The sequence below is a fragment of the Ranitomeya variabilis genome, chromosome 2 (assembly GCF_051348905.1).
Source record: "Ranitomeya variabilis isolate aRanVar5 chromosome 2, aRanVar5.hap1, whole genome shotgun sequence".
In the NCBI taxonomy this organism is placed as follows: Eukaryota; Metazoa; Chordata; class Amphibia; order Anura; family Dendrobatidae; genus Ranitomeya; species Ranitomeya variabilis.
The window spans coordinates 380,181,102-380,187,668 of NC_135233.1; the positions used below are offsets into that span (position 1 = coordinate 380,181,102).

Sequence of the window (6,567 nt, forward strand, 5' to 3'; positions counted from 1 at the left end):
ACTTGCAATTATTTTTGAAATTTTGAAAGCAAGATCTATTCCCCGAGAAAAATTCAGGCAAAGGAATTCTAGGTTCAGATATAGGAACATGAACAACAAAATCTTGTAAATTTTGAACTTTCGTGGTGAGATTATTCAAACCTGCAGCTAAACTCTGAATATCCATTTTAAACAGGTGAACACAGCGCCATTCCAGGATTAGAAGGAGAGAGAGAGAGGAAGGCTGCAATATAGGCAGACTTGCAAGTGATTCAATTGAAAGCACACTCAGAACTGAAGGGAAAAAAAAAAAAAAAATTTTAGCAGACTTCTTTTTTCTCTCCTTTCTCTGCCAATTAATTTAACCCTTTTTGGCCGGTCAAACTGTTATGGTTCTCAATGGCAAGAGAACATAGCCCAGCAAACATAAGAACTAGCTCTTGGAAGGATGGAAACTAAACTGACCATGAACTAAACCTGCCGCACAACTAACGGTAGCCAGGTAGCGTAGCCTGCGTTTTATCCCTAGACGCCCAGCGCCGGCCGGAGGACTAACTAATCCTGGCAGAGGAAAATATAGTCCTGGCTCACCTCTAGAGAAAATTCCCCGAAAGGCAGACAGAGGCCCCCACAAATATTGGCGGTGATTTTAGATGAAAAGACAAACGTAGTATGAAAATAGGTTTAGCAAAATTGAGGTCCGCTTACTAAATAGCAGGAAGACAGAAAGGACACTTTCATGGTCAGCTAAAAACACTATCAAAACACCATCCTGAAATTACTTTAAGACTCTAGTATTAACTCATAACATCAGAGTGGCAATTTCAGATCACAAGAGCTTTCCAGACACAGAAACGAAACTACAGCTGTGAACTGGAACAAAATGCAAAAACAAACAAGGACAAAAGTCCAACTTAGCTGGGAGTTGTCTAGCAGCAGGAACATGCACAGAAAGGCTTCTGATTACAATGTTGACCGGCATGGAAGTGACAGAGGAGCAAGGTTAAATAGCGACTCCCACATCCTGATGGGAACAGGTGAACAGAGGGGATGATGCACACAAGTTCAATTCCACCAGTGGCCACCAGGGGAGCCCAAAATCCAATTTCACAACACCCAGAGCTCCCTTATACACAGTATGATGGGCCCGCAGCTCCCTTATACACAGTATGATGGACCCCCAGCTCCCTTTTACACAGTATGATGGACTCACAGCTTCCTTATACACAGTATAATAGGCCCGCAGCTCCTAACTTTTGCCGCCACTGTACTTTTGGTGTCTAAACATTGCGGTTCTTTAATTTTTGTGTAGAGAGACGGCGCCGGGAACAGGGGTCGTCATCTGCCAGCACTGGCACAGAGGGCCCATCATCCGCCACCAGCGGAAGCCCACAGCCCGGGCCGTCACGTATGTTAACCATCATTCATTGTGATTTTATTACTGCATACGGGACATTAGAGGGGAGCTGAAATATTGTATACATTACAGATGCAGTTAGGACCAGGCGCAGTAGCACCCCTCCACCATCCTCGACACCTCCCTTCCGCCACTTGCCTTCTTCCCCAGGGTCAGCGGTGTTTTCCCCAGAGGCGAGCAGTGGATCAATTGGTAAGTGACCAAAACTGCAAGCGGTTCCCCACAGCGTGTTCAATTGTTAACCAAATATGTATTTGCTTCCTTAGTCGGTGCGGCACAAGCAAGGGGTTGGGAGGTCAGCAGCTCTTCCGGGGATGAGCAACAGGCGTCCCTTCTCCGTAAGTAGACAGACAGTGGGAGGGATTATCGGTGGGATGTCACATTTGACAGCGAAAAAAAAAAAGGGTGGCTTCACACGCAGCGAGATCGCAGCCAATCTCGCTGCTTAGTGATTATCTCGCTCTGTGTGTGACAGCGAGCAGCTATATAGCCTATAGCCCCCGTCACAGTCAGCGATGCGGGGAAGACGCCGACAGCGAGCGCATCGCTGGCGGCGTCTTCCCCGCATTGCAGGAGCGGCGCTGCGTCGCGGCCATACAAGCCGACCGCGCTGCAGTGACATCACGGGGTCACGACGTCACACTTTGCAGCGAGATCTGCAGTGATCTCGCTGTGTGTGATGGGACCCCAACGTTCTCGCCCTCTGTGACAGGACCAAATTGAGTGTGTAGTAAATCTCAGTGTATGTTCACACATGCCGTATTTGCAGCGTAATCTCCATCCGTTCTGTACGCAGGACAAAAATATAGTTCACACACTGCGTACGAAAATACGCTGCGTATTTGAACGCAAGTGCGTATTTTGCATACGCAGCATGTCAATTTTAGCACCGTATACGCAACTGATTTTATAACATGGAGTCCTATGGCCCGGCCAAAAACGCATAGAAATGAGGTACAGCAGTTGCGGATGCTACACGGAGCGTAGAAAACGCTGCAAATACACCATGTGTCTACATACCCTTACTGCTACCTCTTCTATCCACAGAAACGCCCACCGCGGAAGAGCTGCTGTCCAGGTAGAAGCGCCTGGTGAAGACGTCAGCGCGCCTGCTGGAGGCCGCGACACAGCTTACACAGCAGGTCAAGCTCCAGGGACGCACGCTACGCCATCTGTTGGCCCACCGCCGTGGGAGGTTTTGATTTTTTTTACATTTTATTTTATACTTCTTAAAACTTTTATTTTATTGGTTATTTCTTGAAAGTTTTGTTTATTTTTTCATCTTTTTTCTAATAAATGTGTTATTATATTACCGTTATGTTGTGTGCTGATATAATTAACTAGCGGAGCAGGCCAGGGCCAGCCAAGCCAAGGCAGACACAAAAGAGTTGGTTTACCTTTCCATATAGTCTGCGCACAAAATGGCTGTCAGCGCAAAAGAGTTGGTTTACCTTTCCGCATATTTTACGCAGAAAATGGCTGCCAGCGCAAAAGTGTTTGCTAACCGCCTCCTAAAGTGCCTCCATCTTGTGCGTCCGCTTGCCAGATGCACAAGATGGCTGCCAGAGATGTTTTATACATCATTTTACCAAGTACATAGATAAGCGTTGCTGCGTAGCCATAACTATACACAGAAGAAACAAACAACAACTCAAAGATATTTCATACCGTTGATGAGCAAGAAAAGATCCGATGAAGACGCCTGCAGTATACTGAGTATGGCGTTTCCGGACAGGACGCTCCTGGGAGAAGAGGATCGTAGCTGGCGGAGGGTCGTTCCGGACAGGACGCTGGAAAGGCAGAACGTGAAGACGCAGCTCGCAAAAAATATGGAAAGACTGAATCGTTGTAGAGTCGCGGTTTATATTCCGGGACGTCACATCCTGGGTGTCTCCCTGTGGAGAAACACGCCTATCTGGCTACGCTGCAACGCCCCTAGATGTGTGTCGGGTCGGTACACTCCGGCTGTTTGACATGGAGCTATCAACCAGCGAGAACGAGAAGTGAGTCGCCGTTACGTCACTGGATCGCTCCTGCATCGTTCTGGAGTTGCTGTGTTTGATGTCTCTACAGCGACCTAAACAGCGACGCTCCTGCGATCTAGTTTAGGTCGGCTCGTTGTGTATATCGCCGCAGCGTCGCTGAGTGTGACGGTACCTTTACTCTTTGCCACATGGTTTTTTTTTGCCTTCCTCTGGATCAACATGTTAGGACATGTTAGGTTAGGCTATGGGTTGAACTAGATGGACTTAAAGTCTTCCTCCAACCTTAATAACTATGTAGCATCAACATAGTGCTAGCTAAACAAGCAGGCTCTGACATGCCCGGGCTTGATTCAATTGTTTTATCTTGGTTCTCGCCTGTTCACACTTTTTCATCTCAGTTCGTGTTAGCTCGTCATATTCAAGCTGAAGGAAGGTGTGTTCGTCGGACCAGACATTAGAAGGCTTATAGCTGATCAAGAGTTTATCAATACCATGACGCATCCTCAAAAAGAAGGGTGGTTTGCATTTAACCCCTTTCTGCCATCGGACGTACTATTCCGTCCATGTGGGGTGGGCCCTAATTCCCAAGGACGGAATAGTACGTCCAGCATGATCAGCCACGCTCACGGGGGGGGGGGGGGAGAGCAGCCGATCACGGCCGGGTGTCAGCCGACTATCGCAGCTGACATCCGGCACTATGTGCCAGGAGCGGTCACGGACCGCCCCCGGGACATTAACCCCCGGCACACTGCGATCAAACATGATCGCAGTGTTCCGGCGGTATAGGGAAGCATCGCGCAGGGAGGGGACTCCCTGCGTACTTCCCTGAGACGATCGGTACAAGGCAATGTGCTCACCTTGTACCGAGCGTCTCCTCCATGCAGTCCCTGGATCCAAAATGGCCGCGGGGCTGCATCCGGGTCCTGCAAGGAGGTGGCTTCACAGCGCCTGCTCAGAGCAGGCGCCGGGAAGCCTCCCTTCTGTGCACTTCAGATCGCCGATCTAACACAGTGCACAGCAAAGTGTCAGATTGGCGATCTGTTACTTTACTGTGATGCCCCCCCCCCCCCTGGGGCAAAGTAAAAATGTAAAAAAAAAATTAATTCCTAAATAAATAATAATAAAAAAATATTGTTCCAATAAATACATTCCTTTAGCTAAATAATAAAAAAAAAACAATAAAAGTACACATATTTAGTATTGCCGCGTCCGTAACGACTCGACCTATAAAACTCTCCCACTAGTTAACCCCTTCAGTGAACACAGTAAGAAAAAAAAAAAAAACGAGGCAAAAAACAACGCTTTATTATCATACCGTCAAACAAAAAGTGGAATAACATGCGATCATAACCATGGTACCGCTGAAAACGTCATCTTGTCCCGCAAAAAACGAGCCGCTGTACAGCATCATCAGCGAAAAAATAAAAAAGTTATAGTCCTCAGAATAAAGCGATGCAAAAATAATTATTTTTTCTATAAAATAGTTTTTATCGTATAAAAGCGCCAAAACATTAAAAAATGATATAAATGAGGTATCGCTGTAATCGTACTGACCCGAAGAATAAAACTGCTTTATCAATTTTACGAAACGCGGAACGGTATAAACGCCCTCCCAAAAAGAAATTCATGAATAGCTGGTTTTTGGTCATTCTGCCTCACAAAAATCGGAATAAAAAGCGATCAATAAATGTCACGTGCCCGAAAATGTTACCGCTAGAAAACGCACTATAAATAGTAAGTCAAACCCCCCTTCATCACCCCCTTAGTTACGAGAAATTAAAAAATTAAAAAAATGTATTTATTTCCATTTTCCCATTAGGGATAGGGTTAGGGGTAGGGTTAGGGCTAGGGTTAGGGTTGGGGCTAGGGTTAGGGTTGGGGCTAGGGTTAGGGCTACAGCTAGGGTTAGGGTTGGGGCTAAAATTAGGGTTGAGGCTAAAGTTAGGGTTGGGGCTAAAGTTAGGGTAAGGGTTTGGATTACATTTACGGTTGGAAATAGGGTTGGGATTAGGGTTAGGGGTGTGTCAGGGTTAGGGGTTTGGTTAGGGTTACATTTGAAATTAGGGTTAGGGGTGTGTTTGGATTAGGGTTTCAGTTCGAATTGGGGGTTTCCACTGTTTAGGCACATCAGGGGCTCTCCAAATGCGACATTGCATCCGATCTCAATTCCAGCCAATTCTGAGTTGAAAAAGTAAAACAGTGCTCCTTCCCTTCCCATCTCACCCGTGCGCACAAACAGGGGTTTACCCCAACATATGGGGTATCAGCGTACTCAGGACACATTGGACAACAACTTTTGGGGTCCAATTTCTCCTGTTAACCTTGGGAAAATACAAAACTGGGGGCTAAAAAATATTTTTTGTGTAAATAAAAAAAAAAAATTACTTTCACGGCTCTGCGTTATAAACTGTAGTGAAACACTTGGGGGTTCAAAGGTCTCACAACACATCTAGATAAGTTCCTTGGGGGGTCTAGTTTCCAATATGGGGTCACTTGGGGGTTTCTACTGTTTAGTTACATCAGGGGCTCTGCAAATGCAACATGACGCCTGCAGACCAATCCATCTAAGTCTGCATTCCAAATGGCGCTCCTTCCCTTCCGAGCTCTGCCATGCGCCCAAACGGTGGTTCCCCCCCACATATTGGGTATCATCGTACTCAGGACAAATACTTTTGGGGTTCAATTTACACTGTTTCCCTTAAAAAAAATACAAAACTGGGGGCTAAAAAATAATTTTTGTGGAAAAAAAAGGATTTTTTATTTTCACGGCTCTGCGTAATAAACTGTAGTGAAACACTTGGGGGTTCAAAGTTCTCACAACACATCTGGATAAGTTCCTTGGGGGGTCTAGTTTCCAATATGGGGTCACTTGTGGGGGGTTTCTACGGTTTAGGTACATTAGGGGCTCTGCAAATGCAACGTGACGCCTGCAGACCATTCCATCGAAGTCTGCATTCCAAATGGCGCTCCTTCCCTTCTGAGCTCTCCCATGCACCCAAACGGTCGTTCCCCCCACATATGGGGTATCAGCGTACTCAGGACAAATTGGACAACAACGTTTGGGGTCCAATTTGTCCTGTTACCCTTGGGAAAATACAAAACTGTGGGCTAAAAAATAATTTTTGCGGGGAAAAAAAGAATTTTTCCAGGACGTCCTCCTGACAGCACCCTGGAGGACGTCCTCCT

The 6,567-nt window shown here is 46.4% G+C and overlaps 1 long non-coding RNA gene across 1 annotated transcript; it reads left to right on the forward strand.

Moving 5' to 3' along the window:
• Positions 1-1,470: 1,470 nt before the first annotated feature.
• On the forward strand, positions 1,471-3,069 carry LOC143809485 (uncharacterized). Its single transcript, XR_013222289.1, has 3 exons — positions 1,471-1,588; positions 1,663-1,734; positions 2,444-3,069. It is a non-coding gene; the product is annotated as an uncharacterized LOC143809485 (long non-coding RNA).
• Positions 3,070-6,567: the final 3,498 nt, after the last annotated feature.